The following is a 10,359-nucleotide window of genomic DNA, read 5'->3' as shown; positions in this document are numbered from 1 at the left end:
CCTCGCTCCAGGGCTACAGGGCCGTGTCGGGCCTGCCCGGGGGGCGAGGGATTTGCACCTTGATTGATAAAAGGCTGACTCATCTCACCCACGACCTCAAGCTGGGGTGTGGTAGAATTGAATATGTCATGGTTGAGATCCTGCTCGACGTACCACACCAGAATCAGCGCAGAAACAGCGTGTTCGTCCTCAATATCTACAGCAACCCCAGGGACTCGCGCCAGCAGTTCAAGACCATCCTCAAGAAAGCGACCGACTTGGCCGGCCCTCGACCCTTGGTCGTCGTCGGTGACTTCAACGCACCGTACGGCATCTGGGGTTACGTATACGACACTACCAAGGGGCGCAACCTGTGGCAAGACGCCAACGAGATGGACCTCACTCTGGTCACTGACAAGAATTTTCCTACTCGCATCGGCAACTCCGTCACCCGGGACTCGACACCTGACCTAGCGTTCGTCAGGAACGTTGAGGACGTGGGCTGGGAGAACACCGCCATGGAGTTCGGCAGCGACCACTACATTCTCGAGACCAACTTCAAGGTGTCTCGGAGTAGGATCAAGGAATTCACGTTCATCGATTGGGACCACTTTCGCAAGATTCGCGAAGAACCCAGCAGAGCCAGGGCACCCGCCACCCTCGAAGAATGGTGTGAAGGCGTCCGGAACGACGCTTCCGCGGCTACCAAGAAAGTGGAAACCGATCTCGACGTCGAGCGGATGGACAGCAGACTTGCCCACCTGATCGAGGCCAAGAACGCCCTGCTCCGCCGATGGAAGGGTCAAAGGCTCAATCGCAGACTCCGAAAAAAGATCTCGGAGCTCAACAAGGTCATCGATGACCACTGCAAGGCGCTATGCCAGCAGCAGTGGGACGAGCTCTGCGAATCCATCGACGGCCAGATGCGCAACGGCAAATCCTGGGGTATGCTGAAGCACCTTCTCGACGAAAGCGGCTCAAAGTCAAATCAGAGGCATACGTTGGCCAGGGCCCTTCACGAGGCCACCAGGTCTCACACGGTCGATGAGCTCGTCGCAAAACTGGTACAGAGGTACTTGCCCGTCCGTCGCGACGGAGATCCAGTGACCCAACTCCCAGACTACCGAGGCCCTCCACGCCCCGAGCTCGACGAAGACTTCTCCATTGCCGAGGTTAGACAGGCCATCTTCGCGCTCAACCGCAAGTCTGCGCCGGGTCCAGACGGAGTCACCAACAGAATGTTGAGAAACCTCGAGGACACGTCGATCGTCTTCCTGACCGACAAAATCAACGAGTCCTGGAATAGCGGCGTTGTTCCTGCAGAATGGAAGATGGCCTGCACGGTGCTCATTCCCAAGCCCGGCAAGGCCCCGAACATCGAGAACCTCCGGCCGATTTCTCTAACCTCCTGCGTAGGCAAGGTCATGGAGCGCGTCGTCCTCAACAGGCTTAACGGGTACCTCGAAGACAACGAGGTTTACACGTACAACATGATCGGCTTCCGCGCCGGACTCTCAACGCAGGATGCCATGAAACTAATCAAGCATCAGATTGTGGATGGCCGTTCCAGAGACGTCAAGGCTCTGCTGGGTCTGGACCTCGAGAAGGCTTTCGACAACGTGCTCCACACCTTCATCGTCAAGACCATTTCAGACCTGGGTCTGGGTTCCAGATTCCACAACTACGTCAGCTCTTTTCTGACTGACAGGAAGGCCAAGCTTCGCATTGGAGACTTCCGCTCCGAAGATGTGCCCCTCGGAGGGCGGGGCACTCCTCAGGGCGCCGTCATCTCCCCAACATTGTTTAACATCTGTATGATTGGTCTTTCCGAGAGGTTGGCGCGCGTCGAGAACGTCAAGCACACCATTTACGCCGATGACATCACCATATGGTGCTCCCGCGGCTGCGAGGGCAGAGTCGAAGAAGCCATGCAGGAGGCGATTGACGTGATCGAGGAGTATCTCCGCCCCACCGGACTTCGATGCTCCCCCGCCAAGTCGGAGCTGCTACTTTACAGAAAAGAGAAGGGAGGCAGACCCAAAGATTGGAAGCCAGTCTCTGAAAGCAGCATCAGACTTCGCACTTGTGACGGGGGGGTGATACCCAGGGTCGACGTTATTCGGGTCCTGGGCATGTTTGTCGAATACAACGGCGGAAACGGAACTGCTCTCCGCAAGATTATCGCGAAGACGGACAACGCTTTCCGCCTCGTTCGCAGAATCGCAAACCGGCATCGAGGCATGAAGGAAAGCAATCTTCTCAGGCTGATCAATGCCTTCGTACTCTGCCACCTCACGTACACGATTTCTATGCACAACTGGCTCAGAGCGGAGCGAGACAAGCTCAATGTTCTTATCCGCAAAATAGTCAAGAGGGCTCTCGGGCTACCCATCAGGACCCATACCGAGGATCTCTTGAAGCTGGGGGTACATAACACCGCCGAGGAGATTGCCGAAGCCCAAGAACGCGCGCAACTCACTCGCCTGGGCACCACAGCAGCAGGTAAACGCATCCTCGAAGAGCTGGGCTACCACCCTGTGGGATTCCCGATGGTCAGTACCCCGATCCCTAGGTGCATTCGAGACAAGTTCGAAGTCGCCCCTGTGCCCCGAAACGTCCATCCCGTCCACAACGAGGGCAGACGCAAGGCCAGAGCAGCCGCCATCCTCAAACAGATCAAGCGACACGACATTAGCGCAAGCTTCGTCGACGCTGCGGAGTACAGTGACGGGAAGACCTTTGCCGTCGTTGTGGTCGACTCGGGCGGCAACATTTCCAATAGCGCCTCAATTCGCACTTCAGACCCCGGAGTCGCCGAGCAAGTCGCCATCGCCCTCGCCCTGCTAGACGGTCGTGGGTCCGAAATTTATAGTGATTCCAAAACGGCAGTTAGGGCTTTTCAAAAGGGTTGCATCGCCAAGGAAGCTGTTCGTCTTCTTAGCGGCTCGAGTCCACATGCTCTCACAAACCATTCAATTCACTGGTTTCCCGCTCACGTAGGATCGGTCGAGGGTGCTCCCCCGAACCTCAATGAGTCTGCCCACGAGGCTGCGCGTGACCTCACCGACCGCGCTTCCTCTATAAGGAGCACTGACTCCCCTCCTCTCTACGGTCACAGGGACGCTCCCGCTACTCACAATGAGATTATTAAATATTTCTACATGTCCAGAAGGGTCTTTCCACCCCCTCACCCCAAGTTGAATAGGGCGCAAGCCGTTTCACTTAGGCTCCTACAGACCAGCACATATCCGTATCTGTCCGCTCTCCACGAGGCTTACCCCGACGTGTATCGCGACGACGCCTGCCCGTCCTGCGGCCAGACCTCCACTCTACCTCACATGCTCTGGGAGTGCGGGTCGACATACCCCAAGTTCATCAAGGAGGAGTGGGACTCGCTTTTGCGTAGCCCCGCTCTAGAAAAGCAAATCCTGGCCGTCCGGCGTGCCCGCGACCGGGCCGGTGGGCTAGACCTGCCGGTCCCGACGTGGGACTAGCCGGGTGCGCGACGAGTTCGCGTCCTCGCCGGACCTACAATAAAGTTTATTCACTCACTCACTCACTCACCCCCGTGGGATTCCCCAGGCCTTATTTTGTTCTTTTTTAGCGTCGGTACACTCCTTCGTCCGCCAGGGGTTTAGCTTTTTCCACACAATACCCTATGACTGGGGTATCGCCTTTTCTGCCGCTGAGATTATTACATCAGTGAATTTTTTTTTAAGTTCATGAACGCTTAGGTCTGGCAAAAAGACATCTTCCAGTTTCGAGTTCTCCGTAAAAACCGGCCATTTAGCGTGCTGTAATTTCCATCGGCGTGGCTTAGTACTTAAGGTTGGTGGCGATGATAATAGTTTTATGACTGCGGGTAAGTGGTCACTACCATATGACGTGTCAAGGGCCTCCCATTTAAGATCAATAAAAAGAGATGGGGAGGAAACACCTAAATCTAAACAACATAAATTGCGGGAAGTTGGTGAAGAGTACACCAGAGCACCTGCATTTAAAAGGCAGATATCATTGAAAAAATAAAATGTTCAACCAGCTGTCCTCTTTGGTCAGTTTTGACACTGCCCCAAAGAGTACAATGAGCATTAAAATCTCCTACTAAAACAAATGGTTCCGATAATTGATCTGTTAAATTTTTAACTGTTTAGTAGTGAAATGGATGTGGGGTGGGACATACAGTGAGCAAATGGTGATGGTTTTGTAAGATAGAATGGTTACAGCTACAGCTTCTAAAGATGTATTCAATTGGATATTTTGGGTCGGAGTGCCGCCCTGCCAGACTATAGCCACTCCACCTGACAAACGGCTGTAACATTCGCGGTCCCTTCGGACAACGGTGAAACCGTTGAGAATATGACTATATTTTGAACCGAGATTTTTTTCCTGGAGACACACTCCAACTGGTGAAAAGCTCTTGATGATGTCTTTGATATCACCTAGATTGTGTATGAGACCTCCACAATTCCAATGGATAATAAAAGCCATCTTGAAATTGAAAGGTAGGAAATGCCACTACGGAAAGAAAAAGAGGTGAGATGTTATGAAACATGGATTTAAAAAGGCTAATACAAAAGAGCGATAACCTTTAGGTTATCGCTTTCTTATTTAGAGTGGTTATTGGGACTTTGTCCCTCTTTTCGCACTTGAGAGAGCGCTTGTCCTTCGGTGTCGATGACACCGGGGTTTTTGCCTCGACCTCCATCGCTCTCTCTGATGCGCTGGAGGACCGAGAGTTCGGCACCGAGACACGTGTCTCGGGTCTTGGCGTTCGCTTGATCTTAGGGCCCTGCGGGACTGGTGTCTGCAGGGCCTTTGAAGAGAATGGAGCAACGTCGGCTGCTTGCTTCCACCACGGGGGCGGGAGGGGTTGCTGCGGGACCGCTGCGCGTGGGCTCGGAGGACTCCTGAGGCCTCCGTGACGCTGCCCCCATTTGCGTCACATCAGAACTTATTCGCGTAAGGTACGATAGCCGCTTTTTGGCCTCATAGAACGAGTCTTTTTCTTAACAGTTAGTGCAATTACTTCTTTTTCTTTTTTCCAGCAAGGGCATGACCGCGAGTAAGCTGGATGATCTCCTTTGCAGTTAACACAATATGGCGAAGAGGTGCAGTTGACAGACTGGTGATCATTGGAGCTGCATTTAGCACAGGTTGTTTGGCTTTGGTATGCATGTGAAGCATGTCCGAACCTTTGGCACTTGAAACACCGTCTGGGGTTCCGGATATATGGTCTCACATTGATTTTAACGTAACCTGCATCGAGCGAAGTAGGCATTACGCTTGTTCCGAAGGTGAGTATAACATGTTCGGTGGGGATTTCTTGGTCATTTTTGCGGATGACAATTCTTTGTGCTTTTGTCACATTTTCTTCTTGGAAACCCTCAAGGAGTTCCTCATCGCTGAAGCCAATAAAGTCTTTTTCAGATATCACTCCCCTGCTTGTATTAAGTGTTCTGTGGGCTGACACTGTCACTGTTGCGTCGCCAATACTGGTAAGGTCAGAGAGGAGGAGGAACTTTATTATTGCAGAAGTCGTTGCGCGGTTTATTCCCGGGTGGTTCCCTCTGACAGGGCTCAACTGGTGATCGCGGCTCGCCGGGCCTGGTCGAGGGTCGCCAGCTTCTCTGCTTGACCTTTGTCATTCAGTTCTAGGAGGAGGTCCCCACTGGACATTTTGGACGCTTTGTATGAGGGTCCGATTTTTTCTTTCAGGTATTTGGCTGCAAGGAATGGAGAGAGCTTTCTTACTGGCATGTTTCTTTCGCTGTGGACTGCATAGTACTTGGAGAAAGATGGAGCGTTGCTCCGAAATGAGAATTGAAATGGTGCTTCGGTGCGGCATCTTTTCAGACGCCGATCGTAGACGACAAAGGTTTGCGGTGCCATAAAAAAATGTGCATGTTTGGCAACAGCGCCGACCGGCCACCACGGAGCCCAACGAGGGGACGCGGCAGAGCGTGTACAAGCCTGCACGACGCCAGCCGTACGCCGTCACTATAACCAAATATTGTGTACCCAAGGTAGGATAGCCACACAAGGTTAACACTTGCCGCCGTGGAGAAAGCAAGTAAATGGAAGAGAGAAGAAGACAGGAAAGCTCAAAAAGTGAGAGATAAAGACGAAGATTTGAGGAGAGAGAGAAAGTAAAGGCGACTGCCGATTTCCCCCAGGTGGGTCATTCTGGAGCTGCCGTCTATGTGAAGCAGAGGTCAAAGGGGTGTGTTGCCTCCGCCGGGGGGCCTTAAAGGTCCAAACACCCAGCATCGGCTCAACCCCCAGGATCCCCCTTTCCCCAGACACAGCTAAGCCACTCACGGTTACACGCGGGAGGGTCCATCCCTTGTGTGCTCGGGTACGTGGTGTCGCAACACACCAAACGCCTGCTCACGCAGACGCCCTTGCGGGTGTTCTTAAATGAAAATTAATTTAAATTCCGGGGATTTACGTGCCAGAACCATGATCTGTTTATGAGGCACGCCATATTAGGGACTCTGGATTAAATTTTACAACCTGGGGTACTTCAATGTGCACTCAATGCACAATACACGGGTGCTTTTGCAATTTGCACCCAGTAAAGTATAGGCGCGGCGAACGGGGTTACATCACGCGACTTCGTGCTTAGCAGCACAACGTCATAAGCACTAAGCGTCCGCGACGGCTACCATTTTGATCTTTAATTTTGCGTCGGGCAAGGCAGTATCTGCTGTCAAAAAGGCTATCTCTACGATGTATTGCTGATAGACAGTCTTCATTCTTTCATAAGCGGTATTACACAATGTCCTCTAATCAAGTTTCTGCTGCTTACCGCCAACCCTTATCTGCCAGAAGGGACAAACAACTCCTGAAAAAGGTTTTCTTTCGGCTGTGTGCATGATGTATGTGCATTCATGTCTTTTCACACGTATACATCTGTACAACCAGCTACGTTGTATAGTAGTTATTAGTCCTGATCATGCTTATTTGTGCAGCGCTATTGAACAATACAGGTTGCAGCGGTGGCGTAGAGGTAGAACACCCGTCTCGCGTGCAAGAGGTTCCGGACAGGCCGGAACAGGCCGGACAGGCCTGGCTCCGGACAGGCCGCCATTGGAATATGAACCTGGCAACGTTTAACGCTAGAACATTATTAGTGAGGCGAGTCTAGCAGTGCTATTGGAGGAATTAGAGGGCAGTAAATGGTATATAACAGGGCTCAGTGAAGTTAGGAGGTCAAAAGAAGCATATACAGTTCTAAAAAGCGGACACGTTCTGTGCTACCGGGGCTTAGCGTAGCGACGAGAACTAGGAGTTGGATTCCTCATTAATAAGAACATAGCTGGTAACATACAGAAATTCTGTACCATTAACGAGAGGGGGGCAGGTCTTGTTGTGAAACTTAATAAGAGGTACAAAATGAAGGTTGTACAGGTCTACGCCCTTACATCCAGTCATGATGACCAGGAAGTCGAGAGCTTCTATGAAGACGTGGAATCGGCGATGGGTAAAGTCAAAACAAAATACACTACACTGATGGGCGACTTCAATGCCAAGGTAGGCAAGAAGTAGGCTGGAGACAAGGCATGCGGCATGCGGCATGCGGCAGACGAACGGCATGCGCGTTATCAGCATGACAGAGCATTGTCGGCAGGAAAGTGGCGAGCGCATCGTTTTCAAGAAAGGAAACGCAAGCAAGGCAGATGACGATTATCATTGTGTGGCAGGTATACACCCCAAAGGGGTGCATACTTTTTTCAGAGTGTAATGGTCATCAGTCTTGCTTGCGTTTCCTTTCTTGAAAACGCTGCGCTCGGTAATTTCCTGTCGAGAAAGCTCTGTCACCCTGATATCGCGCATGCCGTTCGTTACTGGGAAGTACCGGGCTCGCAGCGTTAAGGAAAGGAAACGCTGGCAAGACAGATGACGATTATAGTTCTGTGGCAAATATACACCCCAAATAGTGCAAGTGTTTTTAGAGTGTAAGAGTGTAGGTGGTTATCGTGTACCTCGGCGCGGCACAAGTGTCGCGCACGCACGCTCGTGGCAGTGGCGAGCCACAGTCTCCCCTCGTATGCAACCGTGGTTTAAATACAAGTATTCGGCTGCGCATGCGCGAAGCCACGCCGGTTGCGATCGAAGGTTGGGTCACACTCACAGCTGCGTCACAGTAGCGCCATCACGTGCTTGAGGCGATCGGAAAGTGCTGTCCATGGCATGGGGATCTGCTATCGACGATGACGAAACGATGTAGGCCTATGCTTGTGCTATCGTTGAGTTGCGCAGTTAGACTTGCGCATTACAACATTGTAACAGAGATATAATCACATTCACCTTTCGTGTGATTGTTTTGGGCTTGAAATCAGGGTGAACGATCAAGAGCTCAACACAACCTCACATTTAACATCATCATAAGGTTGTTTTCGGCAAGGAACATCTTTACGGACTGAAAAGGCACATTTTTATAACGGAATCACCAATAAAACCTAACCTGGTTAACAATGAGCCTTCTTAGTTGGACTTGTTTGCGTTGCATGCATCATGATATCTTTCCTTTCTTTCACTTTATTTAATATGGATGGAGGCAGAGTAAATAGTGACAATCGGCCGACGATGGGCTGAAATTAAAACAAAAAAAAAAAAACAAAGAAAGAAACAATAACAAAACCAAATACTTGCTTGCATCCTACATGAGCTCTTGGTACTTAGAGTGATTCCTATTCTTGGAGTTTACACAATTGAATTGTTCTTCGCGCAGATTCGCAAAAATATACCCCTATTGTTGTCAAACCATATCTGGAAGCCAACGGCCGTTAGCACGCAGACAAACAAAATGTAGGGCGTGGAGCAATATCATGTGTCATGACATCGCTTTTGCAGTTATGCATTGGTACAATTATAATACTTTACCTATCCGAAAGTAAATCTTCCTTTTTAAAGTTATTTGGAGAATATTTCAGAAAGTGTAACCCAGTCCTGTTGAAACCATCGAAACGTCTTTATTCTATAGTTATTATAACAGTAATTGCTATTATTAGGTTGCACTTATTTTAGGTCCATACGCAGCTTTACGTTTAGTGTATTATTCAATCAGTATACAGCTTAAGGAAAGCTATTTTAAACTGGCTATAAAAGGAACGTTCTTTCAAACCCCTTTTACGATGTCTTGCGCGCACGCTGAATTGTTCGACTCACTTGCACACTTTGTGAGTATAGAGATTGTGGAACGAAAATTAAGACATTTTGTGCAACGTATTAGCGTTCACTTCGTGTATTCAGTTTGACGGTGCTTTACGAATGCGTCCTGTGTCATGTGAGGACTTTCCCTTTCCCGCAAAAGCATCCGCTAGGAATAAAAACGAAATTGCGCGCTTTTACGTGCAGGAACCACGATCTGATTACCAGACATGTGGCGGCGAAGGAATGCGGTGTAATTTTAACCTCCTGGGCTGGTTTAATGCACACCTAAATCCCGGTACAACAGCGTTATTGCATTTCGGCCCCATCGCAACGCGGCTTTCGCGGCAGAGCTCGATTGCGCGACTCGGCCGCGCGACGCCATTGCCCATAAGCTATCGTGGCACGTGTAGTGGCTGGTGCTGTCCTATGGCGACCTCCATCTTCCCACAGAAGCAGCTGCAGGTAGGTACAGTGAGTGATTGTTTTGTGGTTTTGGGACGGATATTATAACTGAACAAAGTGTCTGCTTTTGCCTGCTTTTGTCACCGTCTATACCCTCCAAGACTAACTATGTTTTAGTGATCTTATGCCCCTGTAGCTGGCAGCAACTACCGCATTCTTACCCGCCGTGGTTGCTCAGTGGCTATGGTGTTAGGCTGCTGAGCACGAGGTCGCGGGATCGAATCCCGGCCACGGCGGCCGCATTTCGATGGGGGCGAAATGTGAAACACCCGTGTACTTAGATTTAGGTGCACGTTAAAGAACCCCAGGTGGTCGAAATTTCCGGAGTCCTCCACTACGGCCTGCCTCATAATCAGAAAGTGGTTTTGGCACGTAAAACCCCATAATTTAATTTTTAATTTTACCACATTCTTCACGGTATCTGGCCGGTGATGATTTCCCTTCAGTTTCCCGAGAACATAGTCATTACTTATGCGTAAACTATACTGTTATGTAAGAGTAGATAAAGCAGAGCGCAAGTATGTGCGCCCAGTGAATTTCGCTCGTCAGATGAAATCTGCGCTAAATGACCGTGATTTATACGGAGCGAAACGGAGGTGAGATGGGCGTTCCTAATGCAAGTTGTTGACGCCCGTTGAACGTCAGTTGCTGTCGGCTGTGACTAGAGTTCCCGGCTCGAGTGGATAAGTCAGGACTTGGAGAGGAGAGGGGGCGGGTTGAAGAGAGGGAGACGGGCTGCTGGCGACGACGGAACCTGCCAGT

The sequence above is a fragment of the Dermacentor andersoni genome, chromosome 8 (genome assembly GCF_023375885.2).
Source record: "Dermacentor andersoni chromosome 8, qqDerAnde1_hic_scaffold, whole genome shotgun sequence".
Classification (NCBI taxonomy): domain Eukaryota; kingdom Metazoa; phylum Arthropoda; class Arachnida; order Ixodida; family Ixodidae; genus Dermacentor; species Dermacentor andersoni.
Note: the sequence above shows the minus strand (reverse complement) of the source record.